General features: G+C 45.2%; 1 protein-coding gene and 1 long non-coding RNA gene across 9 annotated transcripts in view; one reads left to right on the top strand and one right to left on the bottom strand.

Moving 5' to 3' along the window:
- The window catches only part of LOC116839862 (uncharacterized), a 374,064-nt gene extending 365,303 nt beyond the window's left edge, over positions 1-8,761 (bottom strand). The window contains exon 1 of the long non-coding RNA XR_012656273.1: positions 8,747-8,761. This is a non-coding gene — a long non-coding RNA (uncharacterized LOC116839862). The remainder of the gene's footprint in view (positions 1-8,746) is intronic.
- Positions 1-27,689, top strand: part of RABGAP1L (RAB GTPase activating protein 1 like) — a 570,182-nt gene that overhangs the window by 125,600 nt on the left and 416,893 nt on the right. The gene's annotated exons all lie outside the window — the stretch shown is intronic.

The raw sequence follows: 27,689 nt of genomic DNA, 5'->3' as shown, positions 1-27,689 counted from the left end.
CAATCACACTCATAGAGGCCTCCTTTGTAATCATTTTTTCATTTCTTCCCCCATTTAAATTTGCCCTGACAGAAGTGCCCAGACAAAGAGCCATCAGTGGCCAGGAAAGAACCCTAGATGATGCACCTAGATGGAGGGAGCATGAAGCACCTGAAAGTGGGGGTCTGGAGGCATCCTCTAGAAAAGGGAGAATATGAAATAGCTAGGAGGGTGAAGACTTAAAAGACCCCCATGAGGGGCAACATGAAATGAAGTCAGGCTGCTGATAGCTAGTGAGGAAAAGACAATTCTCCCTCACCTCTTCTGGTCATCTAAGACCCAAACTTGAAGTTCAGGTATCTCCCCCATGCTGCTGTTTCCTCACATACCTGGCCAACTTCCTGAGAACTACTGCTTAGAACAGAGCAGATCTGCTTTTTGGAAGGCTGGGAGGTAGCTGCTGAGGGACGCAGTTTTCAGGCATAAGTACAGCACAGTGTTTCTCACATTCACTCCTTATAGTGTGTAATGGAGGAATGAAGAATAAGTAGGGACTGAACTATGGCAAAAAATGAAACTGTTGCTCATTACTGTTGCAATGGTTGCAGCTGAACTGGTTCTCCCTGTCTTTCCTTCCACTGTGGGTTCTGTAGTTTGCCAGAATTGGTCCTGGTGTAAGGTCACTGAACTGTAAAAGATGTTAACCTCAGTTTCCTCCTCCTCTACACAGATACTTGGGGGAAAGAGTATAAATTGGTTGCTTAGGATATAGTTGGAGACTGCTAATGGAAAGACAGGGTTCCACACTTGAGGTCCTAAGACTGGATTGATTAGGGGAACGGGTAAGGTATTAGTTTTGAGTTAATTTGTTTTGATTTCTAGTGATATTTGCTACCCTTTGAAGACAATCCTTGATGATTAGGTCTGTTTTTTTTTCTGTTGAATCGGTCCACCAGCTCAGTGCTCTTTTGATATGAAGTTGATATACAGCAACTAGGTGTAAATAATTTCGTGAATTAACTTGTCACCTTTGTATCTCCCAGTCATGAAACTGTTTTTGCAATGATGGCTTTTGGTTTCTCTTGATATAGTTTTGAATAATTTCAAAAACTAGGGCTCCCTGCTGTTGCCCACATAAAGTCATACTTAATATTCAGTGCTTTCAGAAAGTAGTTCAGAAGTAGGAAATAGATGATAAATAAAATGTATTCTTTACAAATGTGCCAAAATTATACAAAAAGTTGAATTTATTTAGAGCCAACTATAAGAGAGTTTTAATGACACTGTTTTCCTAAGTAAACTTTTATATTTTTGTAAATTGTCAAAGAATAGTCTTCAAAAAGTGATTCATCCTTTAAAAAAAAAAAAAAAAAAAAGAGATAAGTAACACTTTATTAGTCAGGTAACGCTCCTGGAGACAGCAGCTTGATAAGGAAGAAGTATCTACTCAAAGGACAGTCATCTTCTAAAACATTCTCATGATTTCTTGAAATGCAATGCTGAATGGAAAACTAAGGAACAGTCAGCCTTTTGCTATAGCAACAGATTTCTTAAAGATGATTAGGCCTCTACCATGGCTGACACACCAGGAATTGAATTGGGCATCTCCCAGATATGAAAGCATGAGTCTCTGCACCGATGCTGGTACACCAGGAAGGGACTGTGCTATCGGAGCCATATTGGAATGTGATTAAACGTAAGTGGATCTTACTAGGCCGGCGAAGTTTACTTTTTTTTCCTCACAAGCTGAGGAGTAGAGGTAGAACTTCTGCTACACATTTTTTCTTCCCTCCTGAAGTCCCCTGGTCCTCGGACTCTCTTGAGGTGGCTTCACTCTCCAGAAATAAGAACAAAGTAATAGCATATGAGGATTGAGACGTGGAGGAGAGGTTGATGTTACATGTAGGCACCATGAAATTCAAAGATGAGAGGGAGATCAAAGTGATGGAGGGGTCTGAAAACTGCAGAGAAATCTGAGAGAGTTAAGGATTGGAGGGCCCAGAAAGAGAAAGTAGGTAAGGACAGAGTGAGCAATGTAAAATGATCTGATCATCATCTCACAGTATGGTAAAATACAAAAAATATAGTAAGACAAAAACACCACATCACCTGTGCATGAACAGTTTTCATAAAGCGATCACTCCATATCTGATTTTTCAATACTCGTCCTCAAAGGAAACCTGTACAACTTCTTTGAAAGGCAAGCCTGGCAACTTAAATTCAAACTCTGATAGACAGCAAAAGCCATGAACTTAACGGGGACATGGTTTTGTGGCTCAATCTAACATTTTGTAACACACCACATTGCCTTCTACTCTTAATTGCCCACTTCAAACCTTTTATGCATAATGGTCTATCCCCCAATTGCCCACTTCATTTAGTCTGTCCCAACTGGTATTTAGTGCAGACATTCTAATTTCCTTCCCCAGACTTGAAGAAGAGCTCTGGGTGGCTCGAAACCTTGTACCTTTCACCAACAAAATTTGGTCCAATAAAAGATATTATCTCGCCCACCTTGTGTTTCTCATACTCTGGGGCCAGTGTAGCTCCAACAACACTGCAAAGATTTATGAAGTTGACTTTGAAAGAAGAAAAGTTGTGGAGTGGGGAGGGACAGGAAACAACAAGAGGAAAGAACCTCAGTGGCATCACCATGGTCTATGGGCGAGCCGGCACCAGGCGCCAGGCCAGCAAGCAGGTGCTTGGGGTGGCCGTGGCAATTCGGTTGCAGGTCCCTCAGTCCCTCTCAGAGCGAAGGACCAGCTGCCAAATTGCCGCTGAAAGAACAAAAACCCTAAAAGCGTGACATTTTGAATTCAAGAGCAGATCTTGAACTTCTATGGGTACATTTTCAAAAGTGCCTAAGTAACTTATGATAAGTTTCATGGGACTTAAATGCTTTGGGAAGTGGCGGCGGTAGAGCTCCCGCAGATCGCGATCGCGGCTTTTTTTTTTTTTTTTTCCTGCTGGGGGCGGCAAAACCCCTGGAGCCGGCCCTATCTCTGGAGCAGGAGAAATGAGGATGAGAGAATCAAGGAGTTACAGAAGCAGAGTTAGTGGGGGAGAGTAGTATCTCAGAATGAATTTCTATTTTGTGGAAATTACATAAGAACTAATAAATTATCTCAGAACCGTTGGTGGGAGTAGTCAATTCTGCATTTTTTTATACAAATTAAAAATAGCTGATATTTTATTTAATTCATAAGAACTGTATCAGAACCCGAAAATAGACTGCTGTTGTTGGGTCCTCCTTCAACCAAACAAAACTTAAATATGCTTTGCCTTTTAATTCCTATTGTTGTCATAAAAAATAAAATATAAAAAATGTTAAATTCATAAGGACGGTCTGTTTGAACATAGGACAAGATTACCCTCTATCAGACTGAAACCTTTGTTGCAGTCCCACAAGATTTAACTTTTTTATACAGCAGCTTCTAATGAGTGCAAATCCATAGCATTTCACTTAAAAAAAAACACATTACATCTGAGATAAGTCAATATCTCATTTTTACAGGTTGTACATTCTGTTCTCTAACATTAGACCATTCTTACTGCATTGCAAGTTAACCTTTCAGTTATTAAAAATACATTTAATCAACTCCTGCAGCAATATTATTATGCTATTGGTTAGTTTCTAATCCCTTCTTTAACTGGTGAAAAATTGAGTACAATATATTACATTTTTTTTCTTGCTCTGAATGATGTAACAGACGATAGTTTAATTTGATTTATGGTCATACTGTAAAGTTAGTGATTCAAGTGTGAATTCCCAGTTTAAAAAAAGGTAATATTTAAATACAAAGCATTTCCATAGGATGCAAACCTACCTAGAGTTGTATGACGTGAATTTTTCATGTCAGATGTTGACATTTGGAATTTTATGGCTGCTTCTCTTCCAGAATTATTTTGTAACAGTAGTTTGAAGTTGGGGTCCTAGCTGCATGACATCCTTTCTTCTGTCTCCTGCACTCAAGTCTCCCCAAGCCCATGAAAATTTGTCTGTGAGAATTCATTTGTGATCCAGGTCAGGAGTGGATGGGTGCTCTATGCAGCATCGTATTCTTTCTTCTTCCAAAACCACAGGACAAATAGGTTCAAGTTATGGTGGACTGGGTAAGCATTATATGAGTGGATTCTCCCTTCTCTCTGTCATACCCTCTTCCCTTCAGCACTAAGGGATAGTTTCCATCTGCAGCAAGTTCTGTATGATGATCTTTGCGGCATAGGGCCTTTCTATGAATGACCGTGGCCCTCTGTGGATATCCTGATATTCATGAGTATTTGGTGGGATTCTATGGGTTCTTCTTTGATTGATGGTCTCTATGTGTATTTCACATTTGGGTATGCATGTATACCATATGCCTGGCTTGAGAATTTTTTGGTAAGCAGTGTCCATTGCTCTGGGATGTGGAGTTACTTTCCTTGTACTCCAAACAGACTGTAAAGGGTAGTGTGAACTGACACCTCTCCAGTTCCTTCTTAACACCGCGTGGATGGAGTCAGAATCCTCCTTGTCCACTTTGATCTTTCTTTATTGTGAACCCGTAAATATAATTTATAAATAGTTGCAAATAGTTTAGGTTTTTAGTGTTTTTATAGTTAGTGTAATTAGTTTAGGTCGTCCTACCCCAGGGAGCTTCTCCTTTTGAAGAGGAACTATGCCAAGAGTTCCAGTGTTCAAGAATTCTCTCCTGCACCAATTCCTTTTTCATCAGCAACTGCTACCAGCCCTGCCTTTATTGCCTTGGGGAGACTCTTATTGCCACCAAGTGCAACATCAGCTGCTCCTTCTCTCTCCAAACTCATAAGGGACAAGAGCTTTTTCTGTAGAAGCACCTCATGGAGCAGGACATGAAATCTCATTCAGATTCAGGCTGGAGAGACTTTCCCTGTACAATGGCCTCAAACTATGAGCAGCAGACATCTGAGCATGACCTCCAGAGTTGAGGCAAAAGCTCTTAAGTCTAAGAAACACTCCCACAAGCGAGGGGGACATGGACATAGGCATAAGGACAGATCTCTGGCCAGATCTGCTTCTAAGAGAAAGGATTCCTCCCCATCATGTCAAAGTCAAGTGAGTCCTCACGTATGGGTTCTAAAGAATTAGGTCTGCATAAACCTTCTGTCCTAGAAGGACAGGCATGAAGGAAGAAGGATCCCATCATACTGGTCCAGCTTCATCCTGCATACCTAATGAGCGGTACCCAACAGTCCTGTATAGGAGTTCAAAGCTGGGATCCCATCTGATGGCTCCGATGTTCTCGCAGTGGTGGATTATCAGCTGGACCCACAGGACCTGTGCCCAGGGGCCCTGGCCAATTGGGAGACCCTTAAAAATGGGCAGTCCGCCCCCAGCAGACAAGCACTGGGTGGGGCAGGGGAAGTCTTTACATTGCCCTGACCCCACTTCCTGGCAGCAGTGCTGGGTGCGTGAGCGAGAGAAGCTCCCATGTCTCAACCCTACTAAATGACTGGGACGGCATGGAGAGTCCAGTGCTCCGCAGCAGCCACCCAGGCCGAAAGAGGAAGGGATGGGGCCAGACTCAGAGCCGGAGAGGAAGGGGTGGGGCTAGAGCCTCTCCAGCTATGCTCGAACACTGCCTGCAGAGCTGCCTGGGATAGAGCCTGGCTGGAGAGGGGCAGCAGCCTGCTCCCTGCCCAGGCTCCACAGAAATGTGGGGCAGTGGAGGAAGCCCCAGGGCCCTGACCCCTGCTGTGTTCCTGGGACTAGAGGAGATCTGGCTCCCTGCTAAAGCCTCAGGGCCCAGGTGAGGGGGGGCAGAACTGAGTGGGGCTGTGGGTGGAACGGTGGTAGGGCTGCAGGCAGAAGGTGTGCTCTGGCCCAGGGCCCCACAAAACCTTAATCCACCTCTGGTTCTCCATGCCAGATCTCTGAAACACAAGACATTTGCATTACCTGGATCCACTGAGCCACTCCTCAGGAGTCCTCAAAACACTAAGGAAGACTGAAGCCTTTACCTTGCTGGAGGATGTCTTCACTCTGTCCTGCCCACAAGCTCCCTTGCTCTCATGCGTGGCTCATTTAGAAACATACCTACACCTGGGGAGACCACCTTGTGGGAAAGAATATCTTTCCCTACTATGTCCACAACTTGGAACATCCTTCCCCATGTATCATGAGCCTATCATTTTATCAAGTGACTGACACTCCAGATGAGGCTCCCTCTCCCACCTTCTCCCACAAGGGAAACGAGACCAAAGAGGGTATTGGAACTCTGCCTGCTTCCAAATGCAGCTACCCCAGGGACCACTGGTATCAGATGTCTTATGCTCTTCCCCTTCTGGCTGATCCATACTGGTGTTACTGGGGCCTGTGGGATCCATATAGTAGGCATTGTGGATCTCTGCAGGAGTCACACCAACTGTCTTCTCCTAGCCATTCCAGTTGGCTCCGTCAGAATTTAAGAGGAGGTCAAGTTGGATCCAGTTGTTCTGGTGGGTATATCAGTCTTATTGAAAGAGGCAGTTGCTCCATCTCCCTCTCTGATGACCAAAAGCAGTACAGGAATTGTTGCAGAATGTGGCAGTGGAGCTCCAGATATCTCCGTGAAGAGGTTCAGGACACACAACAGGGCCTACTGGACATCCTCCAGGCCTTTGGCCCTTTGAAGGTGGTCCTTGCAGTTAACCAACCATTTTGGAACCCACCAGACTGGTGTACCCTTACCCCAGGGAGCTGAGAAATCATATTTTGTGCCAGATGAAGTGTCAGAAGTTTCTTCTGCTCATTAAGTTCCCAACTTCTTAGTGGTTCAAGTGGCTGCACAAAGAACCAGTCTACTCTAAGACTTCACCAACTGACAAAGGTGCAAACATCTCGACCTTTTGGGTAGGAACGTGTCATCGGCTAGTCTGCAATTCAGAGCTGCTAACTATGAGGCATTGTTAGCAAAATATGATTTTCTGAATTATGCCAAATTTTCAGACTTTAAAAACAGACTTCCCTGGAAAATTTAGGCCCAGTTCTAAGCCCTTACTAATGGAGGCAGTTTGGTGGCCAAGATGTCACTTCAAGTGACAGTAGATGCTGCTGATACTGCCTCTAGAGCCATTTTCACAGCTGTAGTCATGAGACATGAGTCATGATTGTAATTATAGAATAGAATCATAGAAATGTAGGACTGGAAGAGACTTTTAATTGGTCATCTAATCCAGCCTCCTGTACTCAGGCCAGGACTAAGGATTATCTAGACCATCCTTCACAGGTATTTGTCCAACTTGTTCTTAAAAATCTCTGAAGATGGAGAGTCCACAACCTCCTTAGTTAATTTGTTCTGAAGTTTAACAATCTATGTAGTTAGGAAGTTTTTTGTAATGGCTAACCTAAATCTCCCTTGCTCCAATTTAATCCCATTACTTTCTTGTCCTGTCCTCAGTGGATAAAGAGACCAATTTATCACATTTCTCTTTATAACAAGCTTTACATAATTAAAGACTATTATCATCAGGACCCCTGCTTAGTCTTCTCCAGCTAAACAAAACCAGTTTTTCAATGTTGCCTCACAGGTCATATTTTCCAGGCCTTTCATCATTTTTGTTGCTCCTTCTCTGTACTCATCTTTCCAGAACTGGACACAGTTCTCCAGTTGAGTCCTTATCAGTGCTGAGTAGAGTAGAAGAATTACTTCTTGTCTTGTGTGCAACACTTCTGCTAACACATCCCAGAATATTTGCTTTTTTTAGAACAGTATTACACTGTGACTCAGTCATATTTAGTTTGTGACCCACTGTCACCCCTGGACCTTTTCTGCAGTACTCCTTCCTAGGCAGTCATTTCCCATTTTGTATTTGTGCAACTGATTATTCCGTCCTGAGTGTAGTGCTTTGCATTTCTCCTTTTTGAATTTCATGCTGTTTAATTCAGATCATTTCTTGGTTTGTCAAGATAATTTTGAATTCTAATCCTGTCCTTCAAAGCACTTCCACCCCTTCCAGCTTGGTATTGTCAGCAAACTTTATATGTGTACTCTCTATGCCATTATCCAAATAATTTATGAAGATATTGAGTAGAACTGGCCCAGGACAGATCCCGGTGGGACCTCACTTGATATGCCCTTCCAGCTTGACTGTTACATATCACCTTATCTTCTAGGTTCTTACAAACTGATTGACTATTTGCTCCATTGTCTTTTCAGGTACCAAAGTTAAACTGACTGGTCTATAATTCCCTGTAAATCCTAGGGGTACCTCAAGGAAGACCAGAATAACATTGAGAACCTTTCTTTTGATGACTATAACCTCTTTAGTGAGAAGACCAATGAGTCTTATAGACTCTAAAACAGCTGTTCTCAACTGGCCACGAGTTGTTTCAACTGGGCTGTGAAGCTTTGTGACTGTGAAACCATGACCCCCGGCATCCTCCTGTGGGGCTGAAGTCCTGAGCCCAGGGGCAGAGTTGCTCCCCCCCCAAATTGCTGTGCTTTACCCACTGCGAGGCAGTCCCGGGGGCAACACCACACCCTCCCTCCACCTCCTTCTCTTCCCCTATGCCTCTCCCCAGGCCAGGTCGGAGGTGGGAAGCTGGAGCTGGGCATTGCAGGGTGGCTGCTGCTCTGGCTGGTGCCATGCAGCAGGCAGCTACGGAGCTCCCCCATGTCCTGCTGCTGCTGCCCAGGGTTATGACTGTTCCTCAGCTCCCAGACCCTTTTGACTGCTCAGGCAGGTGGTAAGAACCTCCCTGCTCCTGGCTCCAGAGCCAGCAGAGCCCTCAGGGAGCAGCAACTACAAGGGGGGGCCATCCTGGCACACAGCCCCAAGCAACTCTATAGTCCAGAACACCTCCTCAGGCATTTTATCATCAACGCCCATATGAACTCCCACGTAAGAAGCTAAGAGCTCAAAGATCCAGATATATGGCTACTTCTATCTCCACAGCCACCACCCAACCCCACCCACTCTGCCTTCAGCTGGGCAACAATAACTACAGACAAGTGGGTACTAGACATCATCCACCAAAGCTACATAATCAAGTTTAGTATCAGAGGGGTAGCTGTGTTAGTCTGGATCTGTAAAAAGTGACAGAGTCCTGTGGCACTTTATAGACTAACAGAAGTATTGGAGCATAAGCTTTCATGGGTGAATATCCACTTCATCAGACGCATGAATACTCCCATGCGTCTGACAAAGTGGGTATTCCTCCATGAAAGCTTATGCTCCAATACTTCTGTTAGTCTATAAGGTGCCACAGGACTCTGTTGCCTTTTACATAATAAAGTTTGTTTTTCCTCTCCACCACAAACCCTCTTCCCAGCTCCTTTTCATATTCTTTTCCTTGATGGGGTGAGAACCCATTCCACCAGAGCGTAAGCAACTGCAATGGCATCTTTTCAAGATGTACTTTTACTAGAAATATGTATACCTGGAGCACCTTACACACCTTCACAGGACACGATGCCTTGATCTACTGTTCTGGCACAGAGATAGGTGAGGGGACAACTGTATTACAGACAGGCCATAACATCTGCATCCTCACACCCACCTCCTGTTTGACTACTGCTTACTAATGTCCCATGTGTGGAATATACATAGGGATCGTCACTCAAAGAAATGGAAGTTACTTACCTGTAGCTGTAGGTTCTTTGAGATGTGTGGTCCCTATCTTTATTTCCCTCCCAATCCTCCATCCCCTCTGCTGCAGATGATAGCCAGATTTGTGGTAAGAAAAAGAATTGAAGAGGTGTCTGTCCACACTGCCCTTAATACTTTCTGTTTGAAGCACAAGCAGAACAATTGCGATATGTGGACCAACAGACACTGCTTACTAAAAATTTATGGACTCAAGCAAATAGTGTGTGTGCATACAGATAGGGACCACACATCTTGAAGCACCTCCAGATACAGGTAAGTAACCTCTATTTCTTTGGGCCAGCTCCCCTCACTACTATTGCTTGGGGCAAGCCCCACTCCTCCAACAGAATGATGAGTAGAAACAGCGAGCAAAAATGTGAGGATTTTCCAGTCCCCTATATGGAAATAGACCACATGGGATATCTTGGGACCTTAAGTGAGGTTCTTTTTAGGAACTTCAATTTTGTTTTAGGCTAAATTTGTAAAATCCTAATCTCTGCACATTCAGTTTTGTGTGTGCAAATGTTTTGTACACTTTTGCACAGAGTGTGTGTAAATCATGAAACTTATATTGCAGACCTCATTCATGTACCCAATAGTGCAAACTGAGGACAAATGGATTATATGCATGGATGTGCTAACACTTATACATATTAAAAAATAAATCATTTTGGAATCTGCATTGACACTTCTAAAAATCTGGTCTAACAATTCTGTTTCAACTCAGCTGGCTTTCTGGAATGCTTAAAAATGTGATTTTGATAATTTTATCTGCTAATCTAATCAAAGGCTAAAATATAGTCACTTCAATTTATGCTTTGTAAAATTGATATTTAACCTTTTAAATAATAAATTACAGTAAATTCATGTAGCTTGTGCAGAGTGCAGAAATGAGCCTGATGATGAGATTGAACCACTGTGATCATATTACACCTGCCCTGTGTTCTTTACCTTAGTTACCTATAAAATGGCATATTGATTTTTTAAGGTATCCTTGTTGGTTTATCAAGTCTCCAAGGGAGGATGGAGTTACTTATGCCCTCGATAACCTCTATGACCTTTTTTCTCATCAGTATCTGGGTTCTGATGCAAGTCACATTTTAGGTTTTCATCTTTGTACTTTAGGTTGACTGACTTGAACCCTTACTGTTGTGGTCCCTAAGGGTTATGAATTGCTCCCACTAGATATCCAAGTATCTCTCGTCCCACTTTTTTTTTAAACTTCTCTTTTTTGCATTTTCATAGAGATGTCAAACTCAGATGGTACAGTACATTTTGAAGGAATTTACATTTTTAGGAACACTTATCTATTGTGCAGCATTTAATTGGCTTTGTCATCAATGTGGGTGTAAAACTAGTGAACTGTAAAGAGAATGATGCTGAATGAAGAGTGGGTGAAAATTATCTATTAAGATTAAAGTGAAGTATATACCAACTTTTCATTTTCTATGATTAGCACCCTTTTGTATTTGCTATTCATGAATATACATGAGTGGAGTCTTCTCTTTTTGTACAAATGTTTTTACAAACAGATTTTTGCTCCATAGCTGACATTTGTTCAATGAGTAAACGAAACTTGTTATGAGTGAAAGTAGGGCAGGGCCCCTATAGGATTTTATCTGAAAGTGAGGAAGAAGCTAGGGATCAAAGCAGAGAGGGCTGGAAAGGTCCAGTGGACCATGTTTGCTTCAGAGGCTGCAGGGAGAGGGACTGTTGTTATCTGCAAGTCAGGTGAGCCAATGTGCCCAGAATAATATTGCTCTAATCTACATCACATCACCCCATAACGAGGAGCAGCATCAGGGAGGAGATCTGGCAAAGATTCATCCAGAGGATCCCTCATCTCTGAAGTGAGATTGCTGGTTCTCCTTTTTCAGGGTCTGTAGATTGGAAAGGGGGAACAGGAGGGAAGGAGAGAACTGGCTGGTTGTGAAAACTATTTGCTGTGGATGTGGAAACAGTGTGACATGCACCATAATGTTGGTTAAATGAAGAGGCCACAACTTTATTTAAAATATTACCTAACTTGGGTAACCACCTCAAACTACCCAGTAAGGTTGTTCCACTGCAGATCTCTTAAGTGGTGTACCCTGATGTACTATAAACCTGTGTGTGGTTGTAAAGGTCATGCTCTCTTGCCACCCTCAGCTCTGCTAAGGGACCCTGACTGGAAGCCTAAGTCTCCTGCCTCCAGTGTGGAGAAGGAGAGAGAAGATGTGGAGTTGCAAGCAGCGTGAGACACATCAGCACACCCCCTCACCATGCTATGCTGTGACCAGGGTCAATGCCCAAGTAGGCCACTAGATTACAGCGCTCTCAGTAGGACCCTTTTTAACTCGCCAACTGCACTGGAATCTGCCAAAGGTGAAATAATTAAACTCTAAAACCAGACTGCTTGAATGCCAGGTGGAAGGTAAAAAAACCCAAAACCAAACCTTACACAGCAGTTTGCCAATTTTGCCATATGAGAAAAATCCTTTCCAGATGCCAAAACTGGTGGTTAGCCTAGCTGCCGTCATCACTGCAGACCCAGCAACTAGATTAAGAGAGGGGCAGGGCTGAAACAAGGAGCCCACAAGGGTTACCCTGTCCAGGCAGAAAACTGCATCAACCCTCCCTCATGCTCCACTTGGCCCAGCACCACCCACATCAGGCAGTGGCAGTGGATGGTCAGGTCCAGATGCTGCATGTTACCCTTTCACTCCCCCACCCCATCCAGTATGAGGAAGAAGGGAGGTACAGGAGAAAGAAGCAGCCCTCACATGATGAAGTCAACTGGGATTGCAAGAGCAAAGGTACGTGGAACACTGCCTCAGCTGCTGCCAGTTGAGATGCCAGAAGCTGTTGCCATTGTTCCCAGTCACATCAAAGCCACGCCCTGGATAGTGGGGTGAACAAATATTTACTTGAATGAGAGGTGAAGTGTCTTCTCTCTTGATTTATGTCCTCCTTCCATCATTGTACATCCATTTCCTCTACAGGCAATGTCTGTCCTTACCCTACTTATGCCATCCACCTCTAGCTTCCCATTCAATCTGAGCAAGAGAATTGTGTTTGGAGGAAGTGGGAGCGTATGTTTACTGTGTTAACTTTTCATTCACACTCCCCATATTTTAAGTTTTTCCTTGAATAGTTGTAGCTTAATGTTTGCTAAAATTATTCCAATTTTTTTTTTAAACAAATATGTTAGGATGGGGGAACTATTTTACTGTTTAAGTAATTCATGGGTGACAGGCGCTGAGCATTTCTAATTTTTGAGTGTTTGGAGTACTAAAACATTTCACTGTACAGTGAATTTTTTGAGCATTAAAGCTCATAGTTGGGCCATTTGTTATATTTCTCCAGTTGGTTTACTGACAGAACTTTCAGAATTCTGCAAGATCACACAAACATAATGTGTTGGTATTAATAGAATAGAAAAATTGTTTTAAACAAGCTTAAAAATTAAATTGCAGAACACTAGCAGTAGTAACACCCTCTTTAGATGTATCAGGTCTTTAATTCCCCAGGTTTTATGAGCAGACTTTACTTTAGCAGTAGTGTTAGTGTAGCCTAGCCTGTTAAGCTAGGCCCGTATACTGCCCTTTTCCACAACAGATAGATGTTCAAGAGAATACACAACCGTTTACCTTTATGGGTCATACAAATCTACAATAATGCTAAACTATGAATAGACATAAGTAGGAAGATGTGGCCATTGCCTCCTACAAATTTTTAGATTTCATGTGTGTACAAAGATACAGATGAATGCAAACATAGTGTAATCAAATGCAACAATACAAATGTGGTCAGACTGAAAGTTTTGATCTATTGACTTGCACTAGCACTAGGTTGTCATTGATGCTGCCTTCCTGCTGAATGCTAGTCCTTCAGTACTAAGGGAGCATTTTGGTGGTTTCTCTAGCTTTGTCTTGCATGCCCTTGCCCACTCCCATAAAGTATTATATAACTGAAGCCAAATGATCTCAAAAAAAGGCAGTAAATATTCTCTTTGAAGATCAGACAGTCATTTGCAGAGTTTCACCAAAGAGCACATTGAGTCCTTGAATGTTGTCCTCGTTCACATCCACCTCCATTTTCTGTTCTTCCCTGCTGCTGCTAGATAAGTGCTCAATTTGATTTTTAGCATGGAAGAGGATGTTTGTTGTGAAGAGAATTACTTTAATCAAATTACCTGTGTATTTCCTACCTTTCTAAAAAGTCACTCAAAATAAGTTTGGGGAGAACAGGGGACGAAACTGTACCAGTGAAACAGTCCAGTTGCAGATCTCTTTCATTATGAGAATACAATTAAAGGTCTGTATTGGGCAGTACAACAATTGGACCTTGCGTATATCCTACCTGTGTTGGGGAATGAAGGAGAGAGACAGGATGAGCGTGATATAAATATTAATAAGTCTGTGGCCATCTGTGAAGCCCTGGCTTCAGCTGAATCTACTGGGTGCTTGGGGAAAATGTTGACAAGTCTGAAGTTCTCCAAGTTGCTTCACAGGGATCTTTTCACCTCTGTTATGCTGAATTGCCTCCATCATGCTCCTCCTGTTATTACTGTTGCACTCCTCTGAGCAGCATGATGCTCCCTGATGTTTGGATCAGGCCCTTGCTGAATGCATGTTGCCAGTCTGTTAGTCTTTGCTACCAGTTCTTTGCCTCTTGCCCCCTCAGGAAGGAAAGGGAGAAACGCACATAAAATACATCTGATATTTTAAAAAGTGGGGTCAACGTACATAGCTGCAATGTAATGGTCCTTTGCTCATACTACTTTGAGGAGGCAATTGTCTGTCAGAGTGTCCTAACCCAAGAGCTTTCTCCCAGAGTTTTTATGCAAGACCTTGATGACGACTTTAGCATTGTAGGGGCAGATTAACTTCCCACAAAAATGGTGTGTGTGACAGTCAGGTATGCCAGTCTGCTCATATAAATGATATGAACACATGAGGTCACCATTAAGGCTTTGTGCAACACAATGAATTTGAAGCTGGGCTATGTATTGCTTTTTGGTATCTGTTGGAGAGAGAAGTGAAAGCCCGATGGGAGTGTGTTATTGACTGTGTTGTAGGCAATGTGAAAGTAGCAAGGAATGCAGGAGACTTCTCCCTTAATTTATTTCCATGTTTTTAAGGTGTTGAAAGGGTGAGATGCATCATGATACAACCTTAACTGTTTCAAAATGTATATTTTGGTTTTTTTTAATATAAATTAAGCCAGAATATGACCCAACCTTTCATGGATGAAGAGGGGTCCACACCTGCCCTTCCCAGTTAGTTCATATTGATGTGATGAGATAATTCTGTATCTGCCCTCAGCCTCTATTACGATAATCTGATTCAGTCCTCCCCCAGCCACTGTTTAATTGCTCTTCCAAAGAGGAAAAAGAAGCAATACCATGTGACTAATTACATAGTGGTAATAAATAGCAGATGCTTAGCAAATAATTTACAAATAATCAACATGTTGGAATTTGTCAGCATGAAATGGTACTTGAAGAATTTTGAACAGCAAACAAATTCTGTAAAAAATTGAAGTCTGGTCAAACAGTTCATAAACAGAAATAAGGTGATAGTGAATGGAAACACTTATTTGCTATAGCTGTTCACAGAGCTAGCAACACATTGTCATGTAGCTTTTTAAACCCCCTCTCCCCCGTGTTTAGATGATCTTTCAAATAGCTATTGGGAAATATTTTTTGCCATACCAGTTCAATATGTAACTTACACATATCCAGCCTTTTTTTCTCAATGTGCAGGAGCCAACATGGCTAGCTTTGCTCACATTCATGTCCAAATTTGTAGCTGCATCTTCAAAACCATTGCTGTTTCCTATGAACTGATTTTATCTCCCTATGAACTAATTTACCTTAATGTAAATATAACATGCTTCTAATTTACTGTTACATTGATTATGGCGGTCCAGAGAAATAAGTTTGTCATTTGTAGAACTGGCTGATTTTTTTTTAACAAAAAATGCTGTTTCAATAAAATAGAATTTTTTGTGAGGTTATTTTTGATATTTTTTCCATTTATATTGAAACAAAAAATCATTGTAATTGAGAACCTCTTTTTTTACACAAACTAATTTTTTAAAATTTTTCTCAAGTTTTCACTGGAAATGACATAACGTTTCCTGACTAGCTCTGATAACTTATTCCCTTTTCTCCATCATTACTTCCAAAACGCTCTCTGGTCCATGCTCTGGTGCTTCTTATCTCAGCTTACCTACTGTAACCTGCTTCTCTTTGGTCTTCCTCACTGTCTCTCTGTTTTATTTAATATGTTGAAAATGCTGCTGTCAGTAGCATCTTCCTATTGTTACTCTGACCATACCTTGTCACCTTCAGTCTTTCTGTTGACTTTCCCTATTCTCTTACATTTAAACTTATCACTTTAAAAACACTCCAGTGACATTACCTCATCTGACCTAATTTCCTTCTCCTGTACATCCCTTCCCACTCCCTGTGCTGTGCTCAAGCTTCTCTCCTGACTACTTTTTTGTCACCCTCACCCACTCCAAAATTTCTTTTGTTTTTAACAGGTTTTCAGTTAAAACTCATCATGAACCTTTTCTCCTCCTTCAGATCACTACCAAAAATCCACCTGCTTAGCTAAGCAAATCTACTTCAATATTCATGCACTACTACCCATTGTTTGTAGTATGTACTACACTTATTTATGCGTTCAAACTGTAAGGATGTGTTTATTTCCATATGCTATAGATGGCACTTATGGTAATTTAGAAATAATTATTCTATAAGCTAATAATATCATACTCACTGAATCAGATCTACTGTGCCTGGCTGTTTAAAGACAGCTGCAGTTACTGAAAAGGTAATGCTAAGTACTCTATATATGTAATTGGGTTTAAATACTAGTGGGAGAGTAATAAGTCTATTAAATGAACATTTGTTTAATATAATTCAACAAAAGACCCACACAAAATGGAGCTGTTAGTTTTTTCATTATAAATACAGCCAGATAAAAAATTTGAAATACATCCTTTTGTTAGGATAACAGTTCTGAACCAGAATATGTTTCGTCATAGAATCATGGAACTGAAAGGGACCTTGAGAGGTCATCTAATCCAGTCCCCTGCACTCAGAGAAGGACTAAGTATTATCTGCATCATCCCTGACAAGTGTTTGTCCAACTTGCTTTTAAAAATCTCCAACGATGGAGATTCCACAACCTCCCTAGGCAATTTAGTCCAGTGCTTAACCACTCTGACAGGAAATTTTTCCTAATGTCCAACCTAAACTGCCCTTGCTGCAGTTTAAGTTCATTGCTTCTTTTGTTGTTAACCTCTGAGGATAGGAACAGTTTTTCTCCCTCCTCCTTGTAACCTTTTATGTATTTGAAAACTGTTATCATGTCTCATCTCAGTCTTCTCTTTTCCAGACTAAACAAACCCAATTTTTTCAGTCTTCTCTCATAGGTCATGTTTTCTAGACCTTTAATCATTTTTGTTGCTCTTCTCTGGATTTTCTCCAATTTGTCCACATCTTTCCTGAAATGTGGCACCCAGAACTGGACTCAATGCTCTAGTTGAGGCCTAATCAGAGTGGAGCAGAGCAGAAGAATTACTTCTCGTGTCTTGCTTACAATACATCCCAGAATCATGTTTGCTTTTTTTCTTCCCCCCAACAGTGTTACACTGACTCATATTTAGCTTGTGATCCACTATGACCTCCAGATCCCTTTCAGTAGTACTCCTTCCTAGACAGTCATTTCCCATTTTGTATGTATGCAACTGATTGTTCCTTCCTAAGTGGAGTACTTTGCATTTGTTCTTATTGAATTTAATCCTGTTTACTTCAGACCATTTCTCCAGTTTGTCCAGATAATTTTGAATCCTATCCTCCAAAGCACTTGAAACCCCTCCTAGCTTTGTATGGTCTGCAAACTTTATAAGTGTACTCTCTATGCCATTATCTAAATCACTGATGAAAATATTGAACAAAACCGGACCCAGAACCGATCCCTGCGGGACCCCACTCATTATGCCCTTCCAGCATGACTGTGAACCACTGATAACTACTTTCTGGGAACAATTTTCCAACCAGTTATGCACCCACGTTATAGTAGCTCCATCTAAGTTGTATTTCCCTAGTTTGTTTATGAGAAGGTCATGTGGGACAGTATCAAAAGTCTCACTGAAGTCAAGATATACCACATCTACCACTTAGCTCCTATCCACAAGGCTTGTTACCCTGTCAAAGAAAGCTATCAGATTGGTTTGACACGGTTTGTTCTTGACAAATCCATGCTGACTGTTACTTATCACCTCATTATCTTCTAGGTGTTTGCAAATTGATTTTTTAATTATTTGCCCTATTATTTTTTCAGATACAGAAGTTAAGCTGACTGGTCTGTAATTCCCCGCTTTGTCCTTATTTCCCTTTTTATAGATAGGCACTATATTTGCCCTTTTCCAGTCTTCTGGAATGTCTCCCATCTTCCATGACTTTTCACAGATAATTGCCAATGGCTCAGATATCTCCTCATTCAGCTCCTTGAGTATCCTAGGATGCATTTCATCAAGCCCTGGTGATTTGAAGACATCTAACTTGTCTAAGTAATTTTTGACTTGTTCTTTGCCTATTTTATACTCTGATCCTACCTCATTTTCACAGGCATTCACTATGTTAGACGTCCAATTGCCACCAATCTTCTTGATGAAAACCGAAACAAACAAGTCATTAAGCACCTCTGCCATTTCCACGTTTTCTGTTGTCTTCCCCCCTCCCCATTAAGTAATGGGCCTACTCAGTCCTTGGTCTTCCTCTTGCTTCTAATGTATTTGTAGAATGTTTTCTTGTTACCCTTTATGTCCCTAGCTAGTTTGATCTCATTTTGTGCCTTTACCTTTCTAATTTTGTCCCTGCATAGTTGTGTTATTTGTTTATGTTCATCCTTCGTAATTTGACCGAGTTTCCACTTTTTGTAGGACTCTGTTTTTGTGTTTTAGATCATTGAAGATCTCTTGGTTAAGCCAGAGTGGTCTCTTGCCATACTTCCTATCATTCCTATGCAGTGGGATAGTTTGCTCTTGTGCCATTAATAGTGTCTCTCTGAAAAGCTGCCAATTGTCTTCAATTGTTTTCCCCCTTACACTTGCTTCCCATGGGATTTTATCTACCAACTCCCTGAGTTTGCTAAAGTCTGCCTTTTTGAAATCCATTGTCTATATTGTGCTGTTCTCCCTCCTACCCTTCCTTAGAATCATGAACTCTTCCATTTCATGATCACTTTCACCCAAGTTGCCTTCTGCGTTCAAATTCTCAACCAGTTCCTCCCTATTTGTCAAAATCAAATCTAGAACAGCCTCCCCCTAGTAGCTTTCTCCATCTTCTGAAATAAAATATTGTGTCCAGTACATTCCAAGAACTTGTTGGATAATCTGTGCCCTGCTGTGTTATTTTCCCAACAGATGTCTGGGTAGTTGAAGTCCCCCATCACCCCCAAGTCCTGTGCTTTGGATGATTTTGTTAGTTGTTTGAAAAAAACCTAATACACCTCTTCTTTCTGGTTTGGTGGTCTGTAGAAGACAGGGCCGGCTCTAGGGTTTTTGCTGCCCCAAGCGGCAGCAGGGGGAAGGTGCGATCGGCGGCACTTCGGCGGCAGCTTTACTGCTGCTGCTTCATTCTTCGGCGGCAGTTTGGCGGCAGGTCCTTCCCTCTGAGAGGGACTGAGGGACCCACTGCTGAAGAGCTGGACATGCAGCCCCTTTCCGTTGGCCTCCTCAAGTACCTGCTTGCAGTGCTGGTGCCAGGAGCTGTCCCTGGTGGTAGACCACTACCATGACATCACCCTTGTTTTTTACCCCTTTTATCCTTACCCAGAGACTTTCAACAAGTCTCTCTCTTATTTCTGTCTCAACCTCAGTCCAAGTGTATACATTTTTAATATATAAGGCAACACTTCCTCCCTTTTTCCCCTGCCTATCCTTCCTGAGCAAGCTGTACCCTTCTATACCAATATTTCAGTCATGCGTATTATCCCACCAAGTCTCCATTATGCCAACTACATCATAGTTGTGTTTGTTTATTAGCATTTCGAGTTCTTCCTGCTTATTCCCTATACTTCTCGCATTAGTATACAGACATCTGTGATGCTGATTTGATTCCCCCTCACCCAGTTCTGTCTTGTCTGTCCCTTATTTCTGCTATAACAGCCCATGCTCCCCGCAGATTCCGACCCTCCTCCCAGGTCTCCATGTTTTTGACTTACCTGTGGGCTTTGGTCACCTGTGTCCATCGAACCTAGTTTAAAGCTCTCCTCACTAGGTTAGCCAGTCTGTTGCCAAATATGCTCTTCGCCTTCCTCAGTAGGTGGACCCCATCTCTGTTAAGCAGTCCTTGCCCCTGGAACAGCGTCCCATGGTCAATGAAGCTGAAGCCCTTCTGGCGACACAATCCTCGCAGCCAGGCATTCACCTCCAAGAGGCATCTCTCTCTGCCGAGGCCTCTACCCTTGACTGGAGGGACTGAAGAGAACACCACCTGTGCTCCCAACTCCCTTACCCTTACTCCCAGAACCCTATAGTCACTTCTGCTCTGTTGAGGGTCATACCTTGCAGTATCATTAGTGCCCATGTAGATGAGTAGCATGGGGTATTAGTCAGAGGGCCAGGTGATCCTTGACAATCCCTCCATAATGTCTTGGATACAGGCCTCTGGCAGTCAGCGTACCTCCTGGGATGCCATGTCAGGGCAAAAGATGGATGCCTCCGTCCCCCTCAGAAGAGAGTCTCCAACCACCACTATCCTCTGTTTCCTTCTGGGAGTGGTGGTTGTGATCCTTCCAGCCTTGGAGGTACATGGCTTCTCCTTTTCAACTTTTGGGGGTGATTCTTCATTAATCGTTGCCAGGGCAGCATAATGGTTCTCCATCACCATGGTGGGTGGGTTGGGAGTAGGGGTGGATCACTGCTTGCTGGCAGAAGTAACCAGCAGCTAGTGTCCTCCCTGTACCAGAGTTATATCCTCCTCTTCCCCCGGTGGCATGATAGTAGTCCTCTCTAGCTGGATAGCGTCCTCAGCCTTGGAAGTTTTCATATGAATACAGGAATTCTTCATGTGCACGGATGCTCCTCAGCCTAGTGACCTCCTCCTGTAGCTCTCCCACCTGCTTCCTGAGAGATTCCACTAGCAGGCACCTCTCACATTGGATGGTCTCCCCAGCCTGGCTTTCTGAGAGTGGGAAATGCAAGCCACAGTCTCTGCAAATCCACATCAGGATCTGGGTGGAGGCATCCATGGTTAGGTTCTCTGTCTGGATACAAGCACAGGTGGAGGAGACAGGAGCAATGTTGGCACTGGCAGTGTGGCCCTTCCTAACCATAGCAATTTTATTACATCTGCCTCCCATAAACTCCCCTATTTGCAGTCCCCTGTTTGCTAGCTCCTCTTGGTTGCTTAGCCTCTGGCTTTTAAGGCCTTTCCATGTAGGTAATAACATGTTTTTTAAGTACATCAGAAGCAGGAAGCCTGCTAAACAGCCAGTGGGGCCCCTGGATGATCGAGATACAAAAGGAGCACTTAAAGACGATAAAGTCATTGCGAAGAAACTAAATGAGTTCTTTGCTTCTTCTTCGAGTGCTTGCTCATATCCATTCCAGTTAGGTGTGCGCGCGCTGCGTGCACGTTTGTTGGAAGATTTTTACCCTAGCAACGCTCGATGGGTAGACAGGGTGTCCCCTGGAGTGGCGCCGCCATGGCGCCGGATATATACCCCTGCCGACCCGACCGTCCCTCAGTTCCTTCTTACTGCTCGTGTCAGTCGTTGGAACAGTGGAATGTGGCTTAGCTGATCTCCACCACCCTAGCTATTTGCTCGTTTCTAATCGTTATTGTGTATATAGTTCAATTTTCTATAGTTCTAGTTAATTTTATTAGTCCTTCTAAGTAGTTCTTGTATATAATTAAGAGGGATCGGGGATTAGCCCCTCTCCCTCACCCAGTACCGGGGCCCATGCCCGGTTCACCGGGCTTCAAACCGTGCTCGGCCTGTCATAGGCTGATGCCCACAGGAGACCCTCATGACTCCTGCCTCAAGTGCTTGGGCGAATCCCATCTCGCAGACAAGTGCCGCATCTGCAAGGCCTTCAAGCCCCGGACGAAAAAGGGGTGGAACTTTCATCTGAAGCAGCTCCTGATGGAGGCAGCTGTCACTCCTCCACCTTCGGCACCGATCACCGCACCGGGGAGAAGTGCCTCTTCCGCAGCAGAGCGCATGGGCACCACGAAGGCCCCTCGGCACCAGCCATCACCGGTCAAGGATCCTGCCCGGCACCGCTCTCTCTCCCTGAGGATCAAGAAGCACAAGACTCCTGCGGCTCCTATGCCTATGCCGCAGTCGGAGCACCCGCCTAAGTCGGACCGCCCCGCACCGTCAACTGCCGCGGCACTGACATCTTCTGCGCTGTTGATTCCGCTCTCGCAAGAGCCGTCGAGTCCAGTGCCCACCAGCTCCCCAGCGCATGCCGTGGTTGAGCTCATCATGCCCTCCACGCCGGAGACATTCTCTATGGCAAGGTAGTTGATTGCCCTGATGGAACCTGAGCTGCTTCAACCCCCGGCACCGCTGGTGCGGGTTGTGCAATCAGTAGGCAAGCCCGCCCTTCTGAGACCATCCTCGCCCGGTACCGCTGAACGATGCTGGTCATGATCGAGGTCCCGCAGACATTCTCGGTCCCGTCACCGATCACGGACCCGATGCCGCTTGCAGTCCAGGTACTGCTCTCCATCTAGGTACTGGTCATACTCGCGGCACCGTTCGAGGTCCCGATCGCTGACCTGATACTCTCGGCACTGATCCAGGTCCTGGCACCGGTCACGGCACCGTACCTCTCGCAGCCGATCTCGATGTTGGGATTTGAGGCCCTGGTCGACCTCCCGGCACCGTGCTGGTCGCAGGTCCTGGTCTCATTCTCGGTACCAGTATGACTCTTAGTACCGTTCTCCGGTGCTGCATGGAGACAGATCGACCAGACGCAGAGACCCTCCCCAAGCAGTTTCAGCTTCTCTGTGGCCATCTCGGCATGCATCTGTATCATCCCATGCGGACAGTGCTTCCTATGGTGATTCAGATACACACAGCCGGGTCGTCCAAGGGAACCATGGCCCGTACTAGGGACCTCATCAGTGGTCCTTTTGGACGCCTTGGGCATATCACCAAGCCCAAGGCGAACCCGCTGTGCCATCACGCTCCGTTCCTTCAGAACACTGCGTGCCAGAGGCCACTGTCAGCCAATCTCCCCCTGCTGGTACAGAGGAAGCTCCTGTCCACGCACTGGACCCACAGGTCCCTCCAGCCCCGGATGTCCCCCATGATCAGGAGTCCGTCCAGGACCCACTCGTCCCGGGACTTTCATCTTCCTCTTCCCCGGATGAAGTGGTAGCGGGGACATCATCATCGGGCCCGCCTCCAATTGACCTCAGGTCACACCAGGACCTCCTGTGGCGTGTCGCCCAGAATATCAACTTGCCGATAGAGGAGGTTCCAGAGGTTGAGGACCCGGTGATAGATATGTTATCGGCAGAAGCACGAGCCTGAGTGGCCTTACCGTTCGTTCGATCCAAGCTAAGGCAGATACCATCTGGCAATCCCTGGCATCTATCCCGCCCACAGCCAGAGGGGTTGAACGGAAATACATGGTACCCTCCAAGGGGTACGAGTACTTATATGTGCACCCTGCTCCTTGGTTGTACAGTCCATCAATGAATGGGAGCATCACGGCCAGCAAGCCCTTGCCCCAAAATCAAAGGAGGCTAGGCGAATGGATTTGTTGGGACGTAAAATCTATTCAGTGGGAGGCCTCCAACTCAGGGTAGTGAATCAACAAGCCCTGCCTAGTAGGTATAATTACAACACCTGGGAGGCGGTAGGGAAATTCACAGAGCTGGTCCCGCAAGACTCCTGCCAGGAATTTACGGCACTATTGGAGGAAGGAAAGAAAGTGGCGCGGACCTCTCTACAGGCCTCGCTAGACGCTGCCGATTCGGCAGCTAGAATGGTCGCCTCTGGAATCGCCATGCGACATACATCATGGCTTCAGATGTCAGGCCTGCCACCTGAACTTCAGCGCACTATACAAGACTTACCATTTGATGGCCAGGGCCTGTTCTCACAGAAGACGGACTCTAGGCTACAGAGTCTAAAAGACAATTAGGTGATTATGCGTTCGCTTGGAATGCATACGCCACAGACTCAGAGAAGGTACTTCTGCACCCAACCTCAGCGCCCTTACCCCCCACCTAGGTCAAGACAAGAATTTGCCAGAAGGCGAGGTTGTGCCAACCGCAGGCGTCACTCTGGACCTCAAGGGGGTAACAATACCGGTCCCACTAAGCCAACGACGGGACTCAAATCAAACTTTGAGGGTGCGCCCGAGAGCAGTGTACCAATTGTCTCCTAGGATCCTTTTCTGTTTTACAACTGCCTTTCCTCGTTCCTCCCTGCATGGTCCCAATTAACCTTGATCGTTGGGTCCTACGCACGGTGGAGTTGGGATACCACCTCCGGTTTATTTCACCCCCTCCCTTCCAACCCCCCTCCTCGTCCCTCTTCAGGGACCCCTCTCACGAGCAGTTCCTTCCTGCAGAAGCTCCTTACAATGGGAGCTATAGAGGAGGTACCGAAGGAATTAAGGGGCAAGGGGTTTTATTCCCGATATTTCCTAATCCCCAAAGTGAAAGGAGGCCTCAGGCCTATCCTGGACCTGCGAGGACTGAACAAGTTCATGAAAAAGTTCAAGTTCCGCATGATATCCCTGGGGACCATCATCCCTTCCTTGGATCCCGGAGATTGGTATGCCGCTCTCAATATGAAGGACACGTATTTCCACATTGCAGTTTGCCCTCCGCACAGACGGTATCTACGGTTTGTGGTGAACCATCAACACTTTCAGTTTACAGTCCTTCCATTTGGTCTCTCTACAGCCCCTCGGGTAGTCACAAAGTGCATGGCGGTAGTCGCCGCCTCCCTCCGCCGTCGTCGAATACATGTCTTCCCATACCTCGACGACTGGCTCATTCGAGGGACCTCAGAGGCACAAGTCATCAGTCATGTGGGCATCGTCAAAGACCTATTCATGCAACTAGGCCTGATGATCAATCTGGAGAAATCTACTGTAGTGCCTACACAAAGAATAGAGTTCATCGGGGCCATTCTGGACTCCAATCTTGCAACGGCCAGTTTACCACTACCCCGTTTTCAGGCAATAGTATCACTTATACAAAGACTTCAAAACTTCCTGATAACCTTGGCTCGCACTTGCCTCGGCCTCCACGGTCACATGGCTGCATGCACATTCATGACAAAGCACACTAGACTGCGCATACGCTCCCTTCAAACTTGGCTCGCCTCAGCCTACCACACAGGCAAGGACACCATAGACATGGTGGTCACCATTCCTCCGAACATCCTAGGCTCCCTCGACTGGTGGCTGACGCCATCCCTGGTGTGCGCAGGTCCACCGTTCCATCCACCACAGCCCTCCATGTCCCTGACAACGGACCCATCATCTCTCGGCTGGGGTGCTCACCTTGGACACCTTCGCACTCAAGGCCTTTGGTCACCTCGGGAGTTGGAGTTACACATAAATGTCCGAGAACTGAGAGCAGTCCGCCTGGCGTGCCAGACGTTCCAGCACCATCTGCGGGATCGTTGTCTCAGTGTTTACAGACAACACAATGGCCAGGCATTACATAAACAAGCAGGGAGGGACACGATCCTCCCCCCTTTGTCAGGAGGCGATACAATTATGGGACTTCTGCATAGCCCACTCAATAGACCTGGCAGCATCCTTTCTCCTAGGAGCCTAGAACACTCTGGCAGATCAACTGAGCAGATCCTTCTTCTCTCACGAGTGGTCGATCTGTCCGGACATTCTCCATTCTGTCTTCCGGAAGTGGGGGTTTCCCCACATAGATCTCTTTTGCCTCCCGAGAGAACAGGAAATGCCAGGTGTTCTGCTCCCTGCAAGGTCGCTCCCCGGGCTCCCTTTCGCACTAATTCCTGATTCCGTGGAAAGGACACCTCTTTTATGCCTTCCCTCCGTTTCCGCTCGTCCACAGAGTCCTACTCAAGCTCCGCAGGGACAGAGCCCACCTAATCCTGATCGCGCCGGCATGGCCGAGACAGCATTGGTACACCCTGTTCCTCGACCTCTCGGTGGCAGACCCGATCCCCCTGCCACTCTGGCCGGACCTCATAACACAGGACTTTGGCAGGCTTCACCACCCGGACCTGCAATCCCTTCATCTGACAGGATGGCTGCTGTCTGGTTGAGCCAGTCTGAATTGCGTTGTTCCGCACCGGTACAACAGGTGCTGTTGGGAAGCAAAAGCCTTCCACATGGACGACATATCTCGCCAAGTGGAAGCACTTCTCCCACTGGTGCGCTCAGCGTACCTTTACCCTCGGATGCGTATCTGTCCCCATTACCTTGGATTATTTATGGACCCTCGAAGAGCAGGGCCTGGCGGTCTCTTCTTGAAGGGTGCATCTTGCAGCTATTTCTGCCTTCCACCTGGGGGAAAGTGGCAGTTGAATCTTTTCTCACCCCGTAGTTTCCAGGTTCCTTAAAGGATTGGAGCGATTGTACCCTCAAGTCAAACGCCCAACCCCTACCTGGGATCTAAACCTGGTGTTAGCTAGGCTTATGGGTCCCCCCTTCGAGCCTCTAGCCACATGCTCGCTGCTGTACCTTTCCTGGAAGACAGTCTTCCTCGTCACTATCACCTCGGCTAGACGAGTCTCGGAAATTCGAGCTTTGACAGCAGATCCCCTGTATACGGTATTCCACAAGGACAAGGTACAGCTCCGACCTCACCCGGCGTTCCTCCCTAAGGTGGTGTCTGCCTTCCACGTTAATCAAGACATCTTTCTACCGGTCTTTTTCCCGAAGCCGCACTCGTCGCGTCAGGAACAACAGCTGCATACTTTGGATGTCCGCACGGCTCTCACCTTTTATATCGAGAGGACCAAACCCTTCCGATGTTGGCCTCAGCTCTTTGTAGCTGTTGCAGAGCGGATGAAAGGCATGCCGGTCTCTTCCCAACGAATTTCATCTTGGGTGACATCCTGTATCCGGACATGCTATGACTTGGCTCACGTTTTGGCTAACCGTCTCACCGCCCGTTCTACTCGGGCTGAAGCCTCATCTGCTGCTTTCCTGGCCCATGTTCCCATCCAGGAAATGTCGCGCTGCTACCTGGTCTTCCATCCACACCTTCGCATCGCACTACGCATTGGTTCAGCAGTCCAGAGATGATGCAGCCTTTGGCTCAGCGGTCTTACATTCCGCAACGTCTCACTCCGACCCCTCGCCTAGGTAATGTTTGGGAATCACTTAACTGGAATGGATATGAGCAAGCACTCGAAGAAGAAAAGACAGTTACTCACCTTTGTAACTATTGTTCTTTGAGATGTGTTGCTCATATCCATTCCAAACCTGCCCTCCTTCCCCGCTGTCGGAGTAGCCGGCAAGAAGGAACTGAGGGACGGTCGGGTCGGCAGGGGTATATATCCGGGGCCATAGCGGCGCCACTCCAGGGGGCGCCCCGCTGTCCCACCAAGTGTTGCTAGAGTAAAAATCTTCCAACAAACGTGCGCGCGGTGCGCGCACACCTAACTGGAATGGATATGAGCAACACATCTCGAAGAACAACAGTTACAAAGGTGAGTAACCATCTTTTCAGTCTTCATGGCTGAGGATGTTAGTGAGATTCCCAAACCTCAGCTGTCCTTAATAGGTGACAAATCTGAGGAATTGTCACAGATTGAAGTGTCACTAGAGGTGGTTTTGAAATTAATTGATAAATTTAATAGTAACAAGTCACCGGGACCAGATGGCATTCACCCAAGAGTCTGGAAAAACTCAGATGTGAAATTGCAGAACTATTAACTATGGTTTGTAACCTGTCCTTTAAATCGGCTTCTATACCAAATGACTGGAAGATAGCGAATGTAACGCCAATATATATAAAGGGCTCTAACGGTGATCCCGGCAATTACAGACTGGTAAGTCTAATGTCAGTACTGAGCAAATTGATTGAAACAGTAGTAAGGAATAAAATTGTCAGATACGTAGCAGAACATAAATTGTTGGGCAAAAGTCAACAT

Source organism: Chelonoidis abingdonii, chromosome 7 (genome assembly GCF_003597395.2).
Source record: "Chelonoidis abingdonii isolate Lonesome George chromosome 7, CheloAbing_2.0, whole genome shotgun sequence".
Lineage (NCBI taxonomy): Eukaryota > Metazoa > Chordata > Testudines > Testudinidae > Chelonoidis > Chelonoidis abingdonii.
The sequence above is the reverse complement of the archived record's forward strand: the minus strand, read 5'-3'. Positions and strand labels throughout refer to the sequence as shown.